Genomic DNA, 21,187 nt, shown 5'->3' with positions numbered 1-21,187 from the left:
GACCGTTGCAGATGCTTATGTGAACCAACTAGTAGAGGGGGAAGCAAAACACTGTCAATGGTTTACACAACTATTTGCTGGAGAGAAGAAAAAATGTTGGGAATTAGGATTCCTGTGTTCCTCTACTGGCTATGGGAGAGAGTGTCATCTAGAGGTTAAAGTATAACACACACAGCAAAGTACAGATCTGACAGTGACCTTACCAACTCAGAAACAGCGTTCCATACAAAGGTGGTGGAAAAAACACATATGGGAATAGTTGTGGAAAAGCAAATCATGCCAACCTCTATTCCTGTGTCAACTGGCAGAACACAATGAGATTTATGCATCTATCCATTAAGCACAGAACTAAGAACAACTTACTGCACACAGGCTGCCTAATAGCCATCAACTGGCAAACATTTCTTGTCACTATCAAACTGGGCTGGGTCTGACCCACTGACCCAATTCTTAACAAGTGTGCTTGTCGCTGCCCGTTTAAAACATCCCCATAGATTAAGAGTAAAATAAATAACTGGAGTTTAACTTCTTCAGTACCCTATGAACAAAGTATATGCAACCACCTGTATGATCTCACAGCTATATGCTAAGTGCCATGTGTTACTAAAGTCTGCACTACTGTGGTAAAATCTGTGATCCTGTTTAGAAGTTTGTCATCACTCAAGGAATTAAAATTAATAGCAGCAGTTATTGTATAGGGAGGTTTATTTGTTCAGAATTCACGAGGTGTCGCCTTGGGCAAGAGAAGAAAGAGGAGAAACAAGCTATTGTATTGTACCCTCTCCACTGGAATTTCTGTTTGATATCAAAACCAGAAGTTGTGATATGGATATGTCTGGACAACTGCTGTTTGTCATTATGACTATACTCCTCCTGTTACCACAATTCTTAACTGTCTGGGACTCAAACTCACATTTCAGTTGAGGACTTAAGCCAACTCCTTTCCATCTCACCACACAGATAGTTTATACTTCAATGTTTTACCCAGAAGAATTTATTTACAAAATGTAAGTATTTGATTTGGTTTATTAATCCTTGTATTGGTCAGAGACCTGCTTTATAAAGACTTTGTTGTAGTTTGGCGAGCGCTCTTCAAAATAAGTGTGTTCTAACTGGATTTACACTATTGGCAGTGTTGTAGCCATGTTGATCCCAGGATATTAGAGAGACAAGGTGGATGAAGTAATATCTTTTATTGTACCAATTTCTGTTGTTAAAAGACACTTTTGAGCTACACAGAGCTCTTCCTTTAGATCTAGGTTATTTAGGTCTTCGGTTGCCCAGGCCTGAAGAGCAGCTCTGTGTAGCTAAAAAGCTTGTCCCTTTCCACAAGAGAAGTTGGTCCCTGGACTTATACTAAGCATTTTGTCAAACAGTTTTGTCTTATCATCCACTCTTGTCCATTCATGACCTTCTTCATAGGGAAAAAAAATTATTTTACTGCCAACGTAAGAGTTTATGATGAAATTTTCAAAAGCACCTCAAGCGAGTTAGGTGCCCAGCTCCCATTTATATTCCACCTAGGTGAAAAGTAGATTGAACATCTGAACAGATTTTAACTAGCAGTCTGAACCTTCACAGTAAAATAAATTGTGTGTGACTAGCTAAAGCACAATGTATGCAAAAAAAATTAGAAACTGGTGCCTTTTAAAACTGTGAATCTGCTTCCAAAGGGAACACACATTGTTCTATTCCAGTCACATAACTGAGCTTTAGAAAAGTATTCACTCTAACTGTTGCAAAGCAGCAGCAGGCTATGGGCATCGGATTTTAGTGTTTGACTGACCACATTCTACAGCATGTTTTGCCAGAGCGTCTTATCCAAACATTTTCTCAAAGCAACTACTAGCCAACCATTTAAAATAGTTATAACATGAAAACCTACTGACCAAGGTCTTGTAACAATTAAAACAAATATGCAAGCTGTTATGTCTGGGTAACATTTATCTGCCCTTTACCAGTTTGAAGTAAATAGAAAAAAATTAACTGGATAGAAGAAAAAACCTTACATTTTGGCAGTGTGTTTCTCCCCGACGGACAGAACAGGCTGTCCCCACAAAATCAGTATTTACCAAACGTGGTTCAAAGATTAAATGAACTAATGATGGTGTGGCTGATTTGGTTAGGTCCTGTGATGGTGTCGCTGGTGTAGATATGTTGGCAGAGTTGGCATCGAGGTTTGTTGCATGGATTGGTTCCTGAGCTAGAGTTATTATGGTGCGGTGTGTGCAGTTACTGGTGAGAATATGTTTCAGGTTGTCAGGTTGTCTGTGGGCAAGGACTGGCCTACCACCCAAGACCTGTGAAAGTGTGGGATCATTGTCCAGGATGGGTTGTAGATCTACACCATCACAGGACCTAACCAAATCAGCCACACCATCACTGGTTCTTTCACCTGCACATCCACCAATGTAATATACGCCATCATATGCCAGCAATGCCCCTCTGCTATGTACATCGGCCAAACTGGACAGTCTCTACGGAAAAGGATAAATGGACACAAATCAGACATTAGGAATGGCAATATACAAAAACCTGTAGGAGAGCACTTCAACCTCCCTGGCCACACCATAGCAGACCTTAAGGTGGCCATCCTGCAGCAAAAAAACTTCAGGACCAGACTTCAAAGAGAAACTGCTGAGCTTCAGTTCATCTGCAAATTTGACACCATCAGCTCAGGATTGAACAAAGACTGTGAATGGCTTGCCAACTACAGAACCAGTTTCTTCTCTCTTGGTTTTCACACCTCAACTGCTAGAACAGGGACTCACCCTCCCTGATTGAACTGACCTCATTATCTCTATATTGCTTGCTAGCATATATATACCTGCCCCTGGAAATTTCCACTACATGCATCTGAGGAAGTGGGTATTCACCCACGAAAGCTCATGCTCCAAAACGTCTGTTAGTCTATAAGGTGCCACAGGATTCTTTGCTGCTTTTACAGATCCAGACTAACACGGCTACCCCTCTGATACTTGACAGGAAATACACTTGATCTTGGTCTACACCTAAATCAATTCTGAAACTTGAATTGGCACAGAAAGCTGTCAGCTGATTGGTAGCAGGACATTCTATAGAAAGCATGTAAAATCAGTGCTCTGACATCTCAGTGGTTACTTGACAGTTTCCAAATAGGTGTCAAGGCATTGTTTTTCCATTTACAAAGCCCCAAATAGATTGGGACTAGCATAAATAAGGCTGCCTTTCACATATAATATACTTCTAGAGATAAAAGCACAGATGCAGATGCCTGATTCCCCTGAATAAGGGGTAAGGGGCTGCTGGCAGAGTACTCTCCAGATGGGCCTCAGGAACACCCTCTAACCTTCGTCCAAAATTGGCTGGATTTGCTATCATTCACAGCATTCTGCAGGGTGTTTGTTTTACCTGGCTTTTGAGGACAGTTATGGGAGACTCTGGGGTATAATCTGTATTTAGAACTGCTGCATAAAGCTTGTATTTAATTTTGTAATTTTAACAACTGGCAAGACACTCAGTGCTGGTGTACGGGCTCTTACTGTTCTAAACAGAAGAAAAACACCTCTGGATTATAACTGAAAAGATTAGAGACAGTTACATTCTTCTTCTCTAGTCTGAGCATTTGACAGAAGTTGCTGTTTACAGAATAGTGAAACTAGCTATACAGCACCCCCCACCCCTTCCCAAGGCTCTGTAACAGGATGTTCACAAGTAACAACAGCAGTCAAACTGAACTTGAAGAATCAGGGAAATGTGTGCACAGAGACAGAGGGAAGAAAGAGTGCAAGTAGGAAGGACCCAAGCATATTTTGCAACATTTTCTGACCCACAAAAAAGGTTCTTCTAGGCATCAACAGGGAGAAGAAACTTAAATCTTTTAAAATGAACTTAAAATGTAAACCTCAATTATGTCAGCAGTAGCTTCATTTCTTGACAATATTTTTCAGCAACAAAAATAGTGTGTGTGTCAGTATGGACAAAAAAAAAAATCCTCTCTTCAATACCATATGTTACTACTTGAAAAACTAGTAGGCTCTTCAGTCTGGGTAGCCACACTCTACCATATCACTGACTGATAGGTCTTGGTCAGATACTTTAACCACTAGACTTTCAGTGTAACTGTGGATCTTGTAAATGGAAGATAAAATATTTATATGTATCAAAAAAGAGGCACATAGTTTGAGTTATTACTGGCATCAATTACTGAACATTTAGAAAAAATCTGTTGAAGATGGACTTTTAAAATTCATTACACCCTCCCCCCCCCCATTTGCTTCAAAAAGCAGACTTTCCAATAAGGAATGGAAACTGCTATATTTTCCATAAAATAAAAGTCACCACCATATTGTAAATGAATACTTAGTTATGGTTATGTTTAATGAGATGGTATAGTTAATTTCTCATGTGGAAAAAACTAATTAAAAACATTTTAAAATACTGTGGCTCTTCCTTATCCCACAGACCTTTCAGAAAGCCTACTGGCTGATTTTTAAGCAAACAAGTGAACCGTTTTAAGGATCGCTTTCAAACGCCTTTTAAATTAAAGTTAATTTGACTTAAAAAAAAATCAAGTGAGCAGTCTGAAGAAAATCTTAGGTTCCAGTCTTGTGGAGGGGGAGGGTGATGATGGTTGTGTCTCTCTGTGACAGGTGGTTCTTGAGGCTCCAGAGAATTGCTGGTGACAGGCTGCTCAAGAGTCCCAATATGGCCAAGGAGGTAGTACATAGGGCATGGGTGGAGGCCTCCATGGATGTTCATACCAGTGAAATGGTGGTTGTGGCTGTCTCTTATGAGTGATACCAATCTTCTCAGAGACCTCTGGGAAAGAGCCTCTATATGAAGGGAGAAGAGAGAGCCTTGCACAGACGTTTGGGAGACTGATGCACGATCTTCATCAGAATATTCCTCTTTCAAATCACTCTGTAGTGGTGCGACACTGGAAGAAACCATTGGTGAAACCACTGGTACAGGGCAAATATCCAGAGATCTGTAAGTCCTCAGTACCAGGAGTATATCGGAGCCAAGCAATGGTGAGTTGGGTGCCTTGGATGCAGAAAGGTCTCGGGAAAAGTGAAACTCTTGCAGTTCCATGAGTGTTGTCGGTGCCGTGTCCATGGCATACACCGAAGTGAATATGGTTGAGGGAGCTGACAATACCATGACTCTCGACCACTACAAGGTGAGTCCAGATGGAGCCTGAGCAGGCTTCTTCAGTACCAGGTAAGAAAAGGTAATGCTCTGCTTTCCCAGGAGGCCCGGGTGACACAGAGTAGGGTGAACCCCGGCCCCTGCCGCGCGGGCTTTTCGCCAAAAGGAGAGTGCTCCGGGAGCCACCAAGGAAGGATGGCGGAAAAGACAGGGTGAGCCTCCGAAGAGAGCCCCCCATCCCTCCCGCTTTCCCACGCGGCCCGGGTGACACAGCGCAAGACGAAAGCACACCAGTGGGAAGGATAGCGAGACAGGGCAAGGAGGCCGTCGAGATGACCCGGCCCCTGCCTTTGACCTCTGATTTCTCACAATCTGGGACTTCACTGTCTTTAGGTTTAAGTATGCTCTCGGTACCTGAGGAACTAGCAGCCTTATGGTTCCTGGGTTGGAGAGGCGTGGACGCCGAAGTGGCTGAGTCATCAGAGACCACAATGTCTTTGAGATAGATTCCTTACCTGAAGAATTCGAGGGATGGTCTTTGGGAGTCTTATGGGAGGAATCTCGGGTCCTCCTCTTAGATGCCTTCAAGGAGTGTGGTTCAGAGACAGCAGAAGCAGTGGAATTACTCACAGACTGGCGTATAGGGGGATCCTCAGGCCAGGATCAGAGGCCGAGCACTAAGAACTCTCCATCATGAGGAGTTGCGGTTTGATCTCTCCTTTTTCCTAATCATAGCATATCAGAGTTGGAAGAGACCTCAGGAGGTCATCTAGTCCAACCCCCTCCACAAAGCAGGTCCATTTCCCCCACCCTAATCCCTAAATGGCCCCCTCAAGGATTGAACTCACAACCCTGGGTTTAGCAAGCCCATGCTCAAACCACTGAGCTATCCCTCCCCCTAATCCTAATTTTTGTGGCTCTAGATTTTAATACCAGACAGAAGTTGCACTTATGGGAAACATGAAATACTACGAGACAACAGGATGCAGGGAGAGTGGCCATCGTTCACCAGGATGGCCTGATACCACAGGAAATGCTTGAAACTAGAAGAATAGGGAATGTCCTCCCAGTAAAGTAGAACTCCCATGAAGGGAGAAACTATATATAATTTTTTAAACGATTACAGCTAAAACTACTACATATAACTACTAACAACTATAATTAGTTAATAAAAAGAGCTAAGGGGACATTGTTGAGGTAAAATTCAATGTGGACAACTGCTAAGGCTCCATCTTAGGCCAAGATGGTTGAGAAGGAACTGAGGGCAGTTCACCCACACAGTGCTACATACCAGCATGGAGCACGAGTTTGAGTAGCACACACATATAGGCCAAACAGACACTCCTATGAGAAATCTCCATTCAAAGGTGCAGGGAACGCAAGTGCACCTAGAGTGGGGCACTAATAGGGACATTGCTCAAAGAAACCCATTATCTTTGTGGGGAAAAACTCCCTGGGAGGCTTTATTTGGTTCAATTCAACGTTACGGCTCAAACAAGTGGCTGAGAGGTGGAACCACATGGGGTTTATTTGCAGCCAACATAAGCGATCCAGCTCTGATTTCATTACAGAATTTACCCCCAGAAATGACACAGTACTAGGTCTGGAGAACAAGCCTTGGATATGAGATTTGGAACTAGCCATCAATCTGAGGTGGCCATAGTTAAGGTCTAAATGGAGGAAAGAAGAACCCTCACCTGAACTGGTAGAGGGCCTGCGCAGACTTGTGTTTCTGACATATCCGGACACCACTGAGGCCTTCTAGGATAGTCTGGCAATGGATCAATTTACAGATGTTCAACTGGACTTGCAGATCAAAATCAACAAAAAGATGTTGAGGCGCTGCTGAATTCTCCTCAGAACTTGAATCTTTTTCTGCAGCAGTTAATCAGAAAAGGAAGCAGCTGCTAGTGAGGAAGATGGACGCTCATCACCATAAACCATGTAAGTACAGCTCTGGGTCTAACATGTATGACGAAAGAGGGGAATTCTAATTTGGTTCACGATCATATTGAACTATTGGAACAAGTGATAAATATGGTTTGTAAAACAAGCGAAATTGGCAATAATGCAAAAATTAAAGGAACAGTTCTATTAAATGCTGGTACTGTGACAAAGCTGGCCACACAAAGTAGTACTGTTATAAATTTATGGCTGGCCAAGACAGATTGTCACAAGTGTCTAATGAAAGCCTTCTCCGAGTTTGGAAAATAGACGGGGGAGACGGATCAAGTTGAAAGGGCATAGGCTGGAGGTACAGTAAAACCTCAGAGTTACGAACATACCAGTCAATGACAGACCTCATTTGGAACTGGAAGTACATAATCAGGCAGCAGCAGAGACCCCCAAAAAAGCAAATACAGTACAATACTGTCAAGCAAACTACTTAAAAATGCTGCTTTCCCTTTTTTCCTTCTGCACAGTAAAGCCACAGCGTGGGGACAGGCTCATCACACAGTCCCATGAAAGTGGCTTTTCTCATCCGAAAGTTCTGCAGCCACTGCTCATCATCCCAGACTTGCATGATGATGTGATCCTACCACTCAGTGCTTGTTTCCCGAGCCCAAAAGCACCGTTCCATGATGGTGAGCATGTCCGTGAATGCCACAAACAATCTCATACTGTATGCATTACTCGAGTCAATATCATCATTGGAGTCCTCGCTGTCATTTTGGATCTTAAAGAATAACTGGACTGACAAACTTGATATGCTGGCGAGACTCATCAGCATATTCCTCAGCAGTTTGGGCTTCATTCCCGCAGGGACAACAAGAGTGTGCAATACAAAAAAAAAGTTGAAAGATGGTGCCAATTGTGGACGGAAGCAGATGGATTGCTAGGATGCAAACCGATGCATCATGGGGTGTTGGGACAGGACCCAGAATGCCCCATATATCTTGCCCCCTTCCCACAAGCCACAGTGCCAGAATGGGAAGAAGTGCTCTGTGGGATAGCTGTCCACAATGCACCGCTCCCAATGCCGCAGCAAATGCGGCCACGCCAATGCGCTTGTAGCTCTCAGTGTGGACAGACTGCAGCGCTTTCCCTACTGCGCTCTATGAAGGCTGGTTTAACTCAAAGTGCTCTACATTTCCAAGTGTAGCCATGTCCTTACCAATTCAATCTGTAGAAATGCCCTTGACAGATATGGCCCAGGTTAACCAAATGATTTGTAGGCAATTGGTTTGCAGTGAACAAGTTGTCCTGTTACTCAGACAGGAACCATTATTACAGCTATAAGCTGTGGTAGATTTCCAACAAAGGAAAGGGGGGAGTGAGTGAAAGCTATTTTGAGAGACCCAGGGTCTCAGGGCAATCTTATGATACAGCTACACAGCAAACAACAAACATGACAGCAAGTCTCAGAGCCTACTCAACTGACTCAGGCTCCTGCTTCTTGGATAAAAAAGCAACACAGAAGTTTGGGCTGAGAGTGGAGCCCAAGATCCGAGACGTCTACACTAGTATTTTTAGCTCCGCTGCACGAGCCCAAGTCAGTTAACCCAGCCTCAGAGACTTGCTTCTGTGGTTTTGCGTTTGTTTTTGGTTGTTTTTTTTTTGCTGTGTAGACATACCCTTAGCTGCTAAGAGTTCTTGTAGATCTGAAACAAGGACCTATGACCTGTTCGTTTTCTGAACATTTCTGACACACTACAAATAGTTTTAAAAAACAACTGCAGTTGTGAAACGCAAGTCATTGGATCTGGTAAATACTAGTACAGAAGAAAACTACAAGGGGGGAGCGAGCTCTCAGAGTTTCCATTGGACCTGTTCCAGCACAGTGCTGTACATTTACATGGGAACAGCAGAACAGTCAAGAGTCTTTCTGGTTAGGAATCATGAGTTGATCATCAGATTTGGGGTCCCGGTTGAATTACAAATGGAAAAAAAAACACACACTTTTAATCTGAAGCATTTCAAATTTGTGAGATTCTAAGGATCCACAAAACTCTGGCCAACCCAGCACAATACCTATCTGAAGGAATGGTGGAAAGGTTCAATAGGACTTGGGGGAGGGTTCAGCTGGCTACTTCTGCAGAATAGCACCAAAGGGACTGGGATCAGCATATCCCATTCCTTTTGACAGATTATAGCACAGCAGTCAAAAACCGTACAAGTGCACCTCAGCACTCTTCATGTTGGGGCATGAGCTAAAACACCAGCTAATTTTTTGTATGGAGTCCCTGAAGAGAAACAATGGGAGTTGTAATATTTGGATTATGCAGAAACCCTACAATCCGAAAACTGAAAACATTAACATCTTTGCTAGGGAAAATTTGATGATAGCCTATGACTAACTGAAAAGGCTGTATGATGTAAGGTCATATGGGGAAATTTTTGAAAGAGGTTACCTGATCTGGTCCCATAATCCTAGAACAAAGAAGGAAAAGAGCCCTAAAGTGGATAAACCTTGGCAAGGACCCTATGCAATACTGATCCAAATCAACAAAGTGGTGTACAAGATACAGTTGGGTCCCAGAACTAAACCCAAAGTAATCCCTAAGGAACATCTAAAGTGGTATCAGGGAGATAGAATTTCAGCTTGAGTGTACCCTGCATCTAAGAAAGTAGCTGTCAAAATTGAGAACGGAAAAATTGTTAGAGGCGAATTTGCTATTAGAACAAAATGGGCAGGGCCTGCTTCAGACAGCCAGTTTTACAGAAACTGTAAGTGTTCATCAGAGGCTGATTGAAAAGAAAACCAGGTAGAGAAAAGTCCCAAAGAGATCAGGTTGGAATAACAAATTGTGTTTGTGATATGAAACTATTCTGACAGAAAGACACTGTATATAGCTAAGCTTGTATCATTTATAATCTGTTCAATTATTTCTTTTCTTTTTGTTATGTATACAAGCAAGTAATCAAATACTAACATTGCTATTTGCTGTTCAAATGGTTAAACCTTTTTGAAAACAGTGCATCTTGCCGCCTCTATCTGATGGAGGCTGTATTTACATAAACCAGAAATCAAGCAGTCAGTTGCTGGTTTCATTAAAAGCTCTAAGAAGCCTTATGAGGGAAAACTAGAGCAAATATAAAAAAAATTGAAAGTTATAATCTATGCTTGATATAGACAAGAATTAATATTTCAAAGCCTCCCTCAGAATGGAAATGTAGGGCTTGTCTATACAGGGAAACAGTGAGGAATGCTATTACGCATTAGCACCCCATCTGGACACTTATTTAGGTGTTCTTAATGCAGAATAAGAGTATCCATACTGGGAGTTACTGTTGAATAGATATTATTCATGCTAACTTATTTTGCAATAGCTTCCCCAGGGCAGACAACTCCTTCAAATATATTTCTCATAGCAAGAAGGGAGGGATGGGAAACAGCTATTATCAGGACAGGAGCCGGATACAACTATAACCCTTCCCCAATTTTATGGGCAAATCTGTATTATAGGGTAAATCCTCCTGTATGCAACCTCTCTGCGGATAGCCTTCTCAACTACCAGCAGCAGAGGGAGGGGAAATGAAAAAAATCACACCTTTATCAATTTCACTACTGCCTGCATGTTTCAGAAAACTGACCATTGTCATAATCTCTCTCTACTGTTTGGAAAAAAAACTATGAGAAATCAATAGAAGCACTGTCTGCAGACTTAATGAAGCACCACCACATCATTTCACACTCATAAGATCTCCTTCAGAACCATAACCGCTAAAGATTGACTTTTTATTTTTAAATTGAAGCTTAGATTCTGCAGACAGATTGCTTAGGCCTGCCACCCACCAGGGAAAGCCTCCTCTACCTCCTGGCAAGTCGACTGTAAGCTCTAAAATATATATTTCTGTTGGAACATTCACTTTTGCATTTCCTGACTGATTTTAAGCGTCCAACCTTAATGCTGCATTAGCACAGTTTACACTGGATAGAAATGTTATTTAAAAGAGTGGCTCATTTTAATGGTTAAGGAGTTCTTCCTCTTCACAACTATAAACAAATACTAAAAAATACCCTGTCCAGGCTGATAATTGGCACTGAAAAAGGAGAGAGAGTACCAAATACTAATTACTCTACTAGACTAATGAATAGTTACATGCCAATATTCAATTGCATAGAAACAGTAAGATTTACAAAACCTTGTTACAATCTACTTTCTATCCAATATAAACGACTAGACATTTCATGAACATGGCTAAGGGAAGCACAAAATTGAGATTAAGGTGAAAGCTCTAGGAGCATAAAGAAATTCGGCAACATTGACAACATATTTTTATATTACACTCAGGCCACTCAAGACTAATTTAGGACCCTATTTTTCTCTGTACAGCAGTTCTCAAACTGTGGGTCAGGACCCCAAAGTGGGTTGTGATCCCGTTTTAATAAGGTTGCATTAAACTTGCTGGGGGCTGGGGTTTCGGCTCTTCCTCCCTGCCCCCCCCGTCTCAGGCGGTGGGCTTAGGCTTTGGCCCTCCTGCCTGGGATAGCAGGGCTCAGGCAGGCTCAGGCTTCGATCCCTCTGCCTTCCCTGGGATCATGTAGTAATTTTTGTTGTCAGAAGGGGGTCACGGTGCAATGAAGTTTGAGAACCACTGCTCTATACCAGTGGTTCTCAAACTTTTGTACTGGTGACCTTTTTCACATAGCAATCCTCTGAGCGAGATTCCCCTTATAAACTATAAACACTTAAATATATTTAACACCATTATAAATGCTGGAAACAAAGCAGAGTTTGGGGTGGAGGCTGACAGCTCACAACCTTCCCATATAATAACCTCATGACCCCCGAGGGGTCCTGACCCCCAGTTTGAGAACTCCTACTCTATACTATACTCAGTATCCTCGATCCCCCAACTCAAACACAGAAATTCACATTTTCAAAGCAATGTACAGATGTACAATAATCCTCAGAACTATCAAAACATAAGAACAGCCATACTGGGTCAGACCAAAGATCCATCTAGCCCAGTATCCTGTCTTCAGACAGTGGCAAATGCCAGGTGCCCCAGAGGGAATGAACAGAACAGGTAATCATCAAGTGATCCATTCCCTATTTCCTATTCCCAGCTTCTGGCAAACAGAGGTTAGGGACACCATTCCTGCCCATCCTGGCCACAGATGGAGAGAGAGGTGAAGTAATCTGAATACTACATAATCTAGAGCACGGGTTCTCAAACTGTGAGCTAGGACCCAAAAGTGATTCAGACTCGGGACACTGTTTTAATGGGGTTTCCAGGTCTGGCGTTAGACTGGCTGGGGCCAAAGCTAAAGCCCCCTGCCTGGGGCTTGGGCTTCAGCCCTTGGTGGCAAGCTCAGGTTACAGGCTCCGACCCGGGGATGAAGCTCTTGGGCTTTGACTTTGCCCCCTTCTCCGAGCGCCCTCCCCACCCCCCGTAGTGCTGGGGCTCAGGCTTTGGCTTTGGTCCCCCCCTCCTCGGATCATGTAGTAATTTTTTTTGTCTCAGAAAGGGGTCACAGTGCAATAAAGCCCAAACCCCTGGTCTAGAGAATGAGATAAGACCAGGACTTCAGTAAAAATCTCATCTCACTCTGGGTGCAGGAAACCTGAAGAGTAGTAGTCTGGGGCCAATCATGGGAGGAGGAAACAAGAGGCAGCAAAACTGCTAGCTCCTTCCCTCTAGAGAAAACTGAATCCTCAGAGAATAGAACGTCTCATCTACCTCTGGGTAAATGGGAAACAGTGAGGACAAAGTGTTCTACAGAAATTCCACATTGCCCTCTGAAATCCCCATTCCTGGGCTCTTATTCTCCCATTGTAGCTCCTCTAAACTCCAACTCTGGACCCTGTAGTATTTCCTGTCCCTTTCCATCATACTCCTATCTCCAGAAATGCCCCTACTTTGCATCTGCTGCAACAAATGGGAGTGGAGCTAGCAATTCTGCTTGTCCTGAGGTGTCAAAAGAGTACAGTTGTCAAGTGTAAGGGCAACTACATCTGAACTTCACATCATTCAAGATAGGTAGTGTGGGCACACACTTGGTGGTACCTCAATTATTAACATGAAATTGCAAAATTACTAACTGTGGTATGTAACCTCCCACTTAAATCAGCCTCTGTACCAGGTGACTGGAGGATAGCCAATGTGACATTGATTTTTTAAAAAGGCTCCAGCAGCTATCCTGGTGATTACAAGCAGGTAAGCCTAACAACAGTATCAGGCAAATTGGTTGAAACTATAGTAAAGAACAGAATTATCAGATGCAGAGGCAAACACGATATGTTGGGGAAGAGTCAAGATGCCTTTTGTAAAGGGCAGTCATGCCTCACCAGTCTATTAGAAATCTCTGAGGGGACAACATGTGGAAAAGGGTGATCCAGTGGATATAGAGTACTTGGACTTTCAGAAGTCTTTTGACAAGGTCCCTCACCAAAGGCTCTTAAGAAAAGTACACAGTCATGGGCTAAGAGGGAAGGTCCTCTCATGGATCAATAACTGGTAAAAAGATAGGAAGTGACAGAGGATGAGAAAGACCTGGGTGTATTCCTTGATTACAAGATGACTATGAGCCGCCAATGTGATGCATCAAGGGAGGTATTTTCAGTAGAGACGGAAGTGTTAGCAAAATTATACAAGGCACTGGTGAGACCTCACCTGGAATACTGTATGCAGTTCTGGTCTCCCATGTTTAAGAAAAATTCAAACTGGAACAGGTGCAGAGAGAGGCTACTAGGATGATCCAAGGAATGAAAAACCTACCTTTTGAGAGGAGACTCAAAGAGCTTGACTTGTTTAACCTGACCAAAAGAAGGTTATTGGGAGATACGATTACTCTCTATAAATACATGAGAGAGATAAATACCAAGGATGGAGTAGAGTTAAAGTGCCAATGTAGACAGAAGAACAAATGGATCTAAACTGGCCATCAACAAGTTTAGGCTTGAAATTAGACAAAGATTTCTAACTGTTAGAGGAGCAAAGTTCTGAAATAGCCTTCCAGGGGGAGCAAAAAACCTAACAGGCTTCAAGACTGAGCTTAATAAGTTTATGAGGGGATGGTATGAAGAGACTGCCTACAATGGCATGTAGCAGATCTGCAACTGCTAGCAGCAAATATTTCCAACAAACAGTGATGAGATACTAGATGGGAAGGGCGCCAAGTTACTACAGAAATTTTTTTTCCTCCAGGTGTCTGGCTAGTGGGTGATCTAACTGATTGCCATATTTCGAGTCAGGAAGGAAATCTTCCCCAGGGTCAGATTGGCAGAGACCCTGGGGATTTTTCATTTCCTCTGCAGCATGGGGCAGGGGTCACTTGCAAGTTTAAAATTAGTATAAATGGTGGATTCTCTGTAACTTGATGTTTTTAAACCACGATCTGAGAACTTCAGTAACTCAGTCAGACTTTATGAGTCTATCACAGTAAGAGGTGGGTGAAGTTCTGTGGCCTGCAACATGCAAGAGGTAAGACTATATGATCATGATGGTTTCTTCTAACTTTAAAGTCTATAGGAACAAAGAATAGGAGTAAACGGTCAGTTTTCACACCGAAGAGAAGTAAATAGTAGGGTTCCCCAAAGATCAGTACTGGGACCCGTGCTGCTCAACACATTGATAAATGACCTGGAAAAAAAAATAAAAATAAAAAGAGGTAAACAGTGAGGGGGCAAAGAATGCAGACAATACAAAATTACTCAAGATAGTTAAGTCCAAAGCAGATTGTGAAAAAGAGAAATTTCACAAAACTGGGTGACTAGGCAAGAAAATGGTAGATAGAATTCAGTGTCGATAAATGCAAAATAATGCACCTTAGGAAACAATCTCAACTATACAAACAAAATAATGGCTTCCAAACAAGCTGTCACCACTCAAGAATCCACTAGGAGTAGTCATGGATAGTTCTCTGAAAACATCTGCTCAATGTGCAATGGTAGTCAAAAAAAGCTAACAATGTTAGGCATCATTAGGAAAGGATAGATAATGAGAAAGAAAATATTATGCCATTATATAAATTCATGGTATGCCCACACCTTGAATATTGAACGCAGTTCTGGTTACTCCATCCCAAAAGAGATATTAGAATTTGAAAAAATACATAGTTGGCCAACAAAAACAATGAGGGGTATGGAACAGCTTCCATCTGAGGAGAAATTAAAAAGACTGGGACTGTTCAGCTTGGAAGAGAGACAATGAGGTTGGATATGATAGAGATCTATAAAATCATGAATGATATGGAGAAAACGAATAAGGAAGCGTTATATACCCCTGTACACAATACATGAACCAGGGGTCACCAAATGAAATTAATAGGTGACGGGTTCAAACTTAACATAAGGAAATATTTCTTCATACAACATAAAATCAATATGTGGAACTCATTACTGGGAGCGATATGAAGGCCAAAAGTATAACTGGGTTCAAAAAAAGAACTAAATTAGTTCATGGAGGATAGGTACATCAATGGTTATCAGCCAAGATGGTCAGGGACGCAACCCATGCTCTGGGTAATCTTAAACCTCTGACTGCTAGAAGCTGGGATTGGACGACAGGGTATGGATCACTCAATAGATTGCCCTGTTTTGTTCACTCCCTTTGAAGCATCTGGCACTGGCCACTGTTGGAAGACAAGATACTGGGCTCGATGGACCATTGGTCTGATCGAGTATGGCTATTGGTAATATTACATGAATTGAGAGAATACTAACAGAAACATAACAGATCTAGTACTCTAATATATACAAAGCCTGTTAGTTTAACTTCTGGGGCCAGGGAAGATAATGGAGCAAGTAATTAAGGAAATCATCTGCAAACACTTGGAAGGTGGTAAGGTGATAGGGAATAGCCAGCATGGATTTGTAAAGAACAAATCATGTCAAACTAATCTGATAGCTTTCTTTGATAGGATAAGGATTCTTGTGGATAACGGAGAAGTGGTGGATGTGGTATACCTAGACTTTAGTAAGGCATTTGATACGGTCTCGCATGATATTCTTATCGATAAACTAGGCAAATACAATTTAGATGGGGCTACTATAAGGTGAGTGCATAACTGGCTGGATAACTGTACTCAGAGTAGTTATTAACAGTTCCCAATCTTGCTGGAAAGGAATAATGAGTGGGGTTCCGCAGGGGTCTGTTTTGGGACCGGCTCTGTTCAATATCTTCATCAATGACGTAGATATTGGCATAGAAAGTATGCTTATTAAGTTTGCAGATGACACCAAACTGGGAGGCATTGCAACTGCTTTGGAGAATAGGGTCAAAATTCAAAATGATCTGGACAAATTGGAGAAATGGTCTGAGGTAAACAGGATGAAGTTAACCAAAGACAAATGCAAAGTGCTTCACTTAGGAAGGAACAATCAGTTTCACATATACAGAATGAGAAGAGACTGTCTAGGAAGGAGTATGGCAGAAAGAGATCTAGGGGTCATAGTGGACCACAAGCTAAATATGAGTCAATGTGATGCTGGTGCAAAAAAAGCAAACATGATTCTGGGATGCATTAACAGATGTGTTGTGAGCAACACACGAGAAGTCATTCTTCCGCTTTACTCTGCACTGGTCAGGCCTCAGCTGGAGTAGCGTGTCCAGTTCTGGGCACTACATTTCAAGAAAAATGTGGAGAGGATCCAGAGAAGAGCAACAAGAATGATTAAAGGTCTAGAACATGACCTATGAAGGAAGGCTGAAAGAATTGGGTTTGTTTAGTTTGGAAGAGGGGACATGATAGCAGTTTTCAGGTATCTAAAAAAGAGTGTCATAAGGAGGTGGGAGAAAACTTGTTCATCTTAGCCTCTAAGGATAGAACAAGAAGCAATGGGCTTAAACTGCAGCAAGGGAGGTTTAGGCTGGACATTAGGAAAAAGTTCCTAACTGTCAGGGTGGTTAAACATTGGAATAAACTGTCTAGGGAGGTTGTGGAATCTCCATCTCTCGAGATATTTTAGAGTAGGCTTAGATAAATGGCTATCAGGGATGGTCTAGACCAGAGATCCCCAATGTGGTGGCCGAGGGGGCATCTAAATGCGCCCGCGTCCTGGCTGGCGGTCAAGCATCCACCGAAATGCCGCCGAAATTTCGCAGCATTTTGGTGGCGACGCTGCTCAATGACGCCACTTGCCACCGACAAGCAACGTCATTGAGAGGTATCGCCATTGAAATGCTGCCGAATTTCTGCAGCATTTTGGTGGATGCTCAACCGCCGCCCTGGTCCTTCGTCTGGCGCCCGCCAGACGAAAGGTTGGGGACCACTGGTCTAGACAGTATTTGGTCTTGCCGTGAGGGCAGGGGACTGGACTCGATGACCACTCGAGGTCGCTTCCAGTCCTAGAGTCTATGAATATATAACTGACAACTTCTGAGCCTCAGAAGGTAGTTTGACATTCTCTGACTGAATGAATATATCAGCCAAGTGCTGAGTGCAATAAAACCTCACTAATACGCATAAAATAACCAGTGGTCTCTAACCATCTTTAAGGAAAGATTTAATAGCCTAGATGGTAGTGGATTCTCATTAAAATATCCTTTTTTATTTTTACAAAATATACATCAGAACATTGAGAAATCTCACAAAATTGAAGTTGTGATATAAATAAACAAAGCATATTCTATCATGCATTATCCCTGCTTTAATTACACATTAATTCGGACTATTCTTCCAGACATTCATGCAAATTAGTGAGGTTCTACTGCATTTATTTTCTTAATTGTAAACGATTATATTTCCCTATCTTGGGGAGTGCAAGGCAGGAAACAAAAGGCAGTATTTGTACAGCACTTAGAGATGCTTATACACAAGAGTTCTATGAAAGTGTTGCATAAAATATTTGATCTCACAACTGCAGCTATGCATGTTTAGCTGGCTGCTGCAAACTTCCTATGTCCAGAAGCAGTGGCCTGTGGAATTCCTAAAGTACCTTAATAAAATAAGACCTTTGCCCTGAATATGCAGCAAAAAATGGTTATCAAACATTTCAGCATCACACCACGGTTAGAGAGATTACACTTTCATAACTTCCTTGAAGTTCTGTTTTAGCATGACATTCACATCCTTCTTATCTTTAGAAGTTTGATAGCTATCCACTTGGAAACATGATTTCAGTGCATATGGAGAACAAAAGCATTTTCACCAGTTAAATTCTGATATTTTATTAGCTTTAACTCAAGCTACTTACTTTCTTTTAGACTTTCAAATATGACAGGAATATGGCACCTACGTTTTTTTTAAGCACATATTCCTATTTTAGAAACATTATTGTTAAGCATGGCAGCATGCTGTTTTCTGCTGTTTTCATGAGGTCTTTCAGAAAGAGTGCAGAGATCTGCAGCGAGCACCTGCTCCTGTTTCTCAATGTCTCACCGTCAGGGCTTTACTCTGTCACCTATTATTCAACATTTGAGTTCATGGGAAGACATTACAAGACTACAGATTTTAGGACATCAGTATGTGGATGACACAGAACTGTGTCTTTGCCAACAAACAAGCTTTTGTACTAAATTAAGTGAGGATGGAACATAGCAGGAACGTAGCTGCTTCAACCTTAACCCAGGTAAGAGAAAAGTGTTCACTCTGGAAAACTGGCAAAACTTATGCCATCTTCCCATGTTTACCCTCCAGCAGTAAAGGGTGTGCAGTCTCTAAGTTACTCATCACGGCTCCTGACATCCAAATACAGGTGGTAGGCTAGAAATACTGTTTTCTTGGTTAGCCAGGCAACTACAATTTAGCATGTTAAACAGATTCCTGCAGCTATTCGTTTCTCATTTGTCAGATCCAGGATAAACTACAGCAACACTTCACCTTAGGGCTAACCCTGGCTGTAACGCATGTAACATGTGGCAGATGACCTTGCAAGTGGACCAGTAAGAACATCACTCCAATCCTCTGTGTTATGGTCACAGGGGTAGCTGCATCTCTGTTCCCTTTCTGGTCTCTGAGTGCATGCCCTCAGGCGTCTAGTCTCATGCATTTTCCCATCCTGGAGTGAATTCTGCAATTCTCCCATTCTTAAGGTACTGTCTACACTAAGGGCTTGTCTACACTAGCATTGTGCTCTCAACGCTGATAACTATTCCCCTTGTGGAGGTGTTTTCCGCGACTACACAAGCCACGTTAAAATGGTGCCACAGCAGTGTTTTAAAGTTGGCAATGAAGATGTGCCCTAAGTTTCTCCTGGGGGAATTTTGCACCCACTCTGTGTGCACAGAATTCATGTCCCCCGCTGATTTCTTTGCTTCCCTGCAGAAAAGTAACTTCTAACAGGGAAGCTGCAAGTGCAGTCACATGCTCCTCCCCAGCCATGTGGGCATGTTGTTTCAAGTACCCAAAGCAGCCAGCAGAGAGGTAAATCATGGGGAAGAAGTGGGACAATGGTGGCTCCTATTGTGTGCTGGGCTCAGCTGATAATCCCAGTCCAGCTAGGGAGAATGGAAATTCCTCTTCCCCTGCAAGGAGCAGCTGGGGTAGGGTCAAGACCTGCCCCCAGAAACCTCCCCAGAGTGCAGGAAGCTTCACATTCCACACCCCACCACCCGTTCCTCAGCCACGGGAGGAGGGGTCACTATACAGGGAGCTGCTGCTGCCCTGTCTGTCCTACCCCCATGCCTCCAGATTCCCCCCCCCCCCCAGATTCCTCCCCCTTCCAGATCCCCCAGCTAAGTTCCCTGCACCCAAATGACCACCCCGCCCTGGCTCCCACACTGCATCCAGGGTTCCACTGCACTCAGACCCCCTCCCCCACTGAGTCCTCCCCTTGCATCTGGACCACCACTAAGCCTCTTCCCCCACACCCAGACCTCCTCACTGATCCCAAATCACCTTCACATGGACTTCTGTGTAGAGTCTCATTCCCTCTGCACCTGGAACCCCACGTCATGCCCCCGTGGAACCAGATTCCTCCCCGGAGTCCCCACTGAACTGCCTGCACCCAGACTACCCCACACAGAACCCTGTCACCCCACACCTGGATCATCCCACACTTTTATCCTGCCAGCCCACATTTGGTGCAGCAGGCACCAAGGGGCAGGGCCCTGGGATGTTTCTGAGGCAGGGCCCAGTCCTTTCTTGTGTCATGGTCAGGTGCAACCTCACCACCAAGTTTGTCTCCTGTCGATGAGAGAAGTGGAGGGCTGTAGGGTGATCTCCCACCTCTGTACAACCAGTAGCCTGTGTTCCCCACTGCCATGCTTGAGCCTCCACATTTATTTGACAAACAAAATATGCAGAATTTCAAAACATTGTGCTCAGAATTTTTACATTTTGGTGCAGAATTCCCTCAGGAGTAACACTACCAGCACAGTTGCAACGGCACTTACCACAGCGACAGCTGTTTTTTTTCTGTCACTGTAGCAAATCCACTTCTTCAAGAGCCGTGCCTACAGCTGAGGTTAGGTTGACCTAATGTCACACACGTCATGAAGTTTCTCAGAGCCCCGATTGACATAGCGAGGTTGACCTAAGCTGTAGGCCAGGTCTCCTCTAAGAAGTTAGTTCGCTACAGCTATGTTGCTTGGGGGGGTGGGGGGGAATCTACACTTTGAGCAATACAATTAAGCCGACGTAACCCCGTGTAGACAGTGCTAGATTGATGGAAGAATTCTTCCAGCCACACAACCACCGCCTCTCGCTGTAGCAGTGGAAGTGTAGACATAGCCTTAGACCAAGGCTATGTCTACACTTAGGGATAGCTCAGTGGTTTGAGCATTGGCCTGCTAAATCCAGGATTTTTGCCCCATATCCACTTTGGGATATGGGGCAAAAATCAGTACTTGGTCCTGCTAGTGAAGGGAGGGGGCTGGACTCGATGACCTTTCGAGGTCCCTTCCAGTTCTAGGAGAGGGAGGTAGAGAGAGAGAGAAATAAATAAAAAAAGCACCAGACTACAGTATCCTGTGATACTGTTATCCTGTTTCAACCTGTGGGTAGTCAAATTTCAGTGCCATGGGGAGTTCTTCATTTACAAGGAAAATTAAAAATTCTGCTTCTCTGAACACAGGAGGAACCAAGAACAAAAAATCTGTTTCTCAACCTACAGCCGCAAGCTTCTTCAACCAATTAACCCAAAAAACCTTCCAGTTTTTGACACAGTCACACACTGTGCTCACAGGCTACTGCTTGCCTTTCTTGCCTATGACTCTGTTGCTAGTG

The 21,187-nt window shown here is 43.1% G+C and overlaps 1 protein-coding gene across 7 annotated transcripts in view; it reads right to left on the bottom strand.

Moving 5' to 3' along the window:
• Nucleotides 1-21,187, bottom strand: part of TAB2 (TGF-beta activated kinase 1 (MAP3K7) binding protein 2) — a 135,450-nt gene that overhangs the window by 85,140 nt on the left and 29,123 nt on the right. The window contains exon 3 of one of the 7 annotated variants that reach the window (XM_030556538.1): nt 6,828-7,005. The exons of the other annotated variants lie outside the window; for them this stretch is intronic. The gene's annotated coding sequence lies outside the window, so the exon portion shown is untranslated. The remainder of the gene's footprint in view (nt 1-6,827; nt 7,006-21,187) is intronic. 7 annotated transcript variants of the gene reach the window in all.

Source organism: Gopherus evgoodei, chromosome 3 (genome assembly GCF_007399415.2).
Source record: "Gopherus evgoodei ecotype Sinaloan lineage chromosome 3, rGopEvg1_v1.p, whole genome shotgun sequence".
Classification (NCBI taxonomy): Eukaryota; Metazoa; Chordata; order Testudines; family Testudinidae; genus Gopherus; species Gopherus evgoodei.
This window is presented reverse-complemented; position numbering and strand designations above follow the sequence as displayed.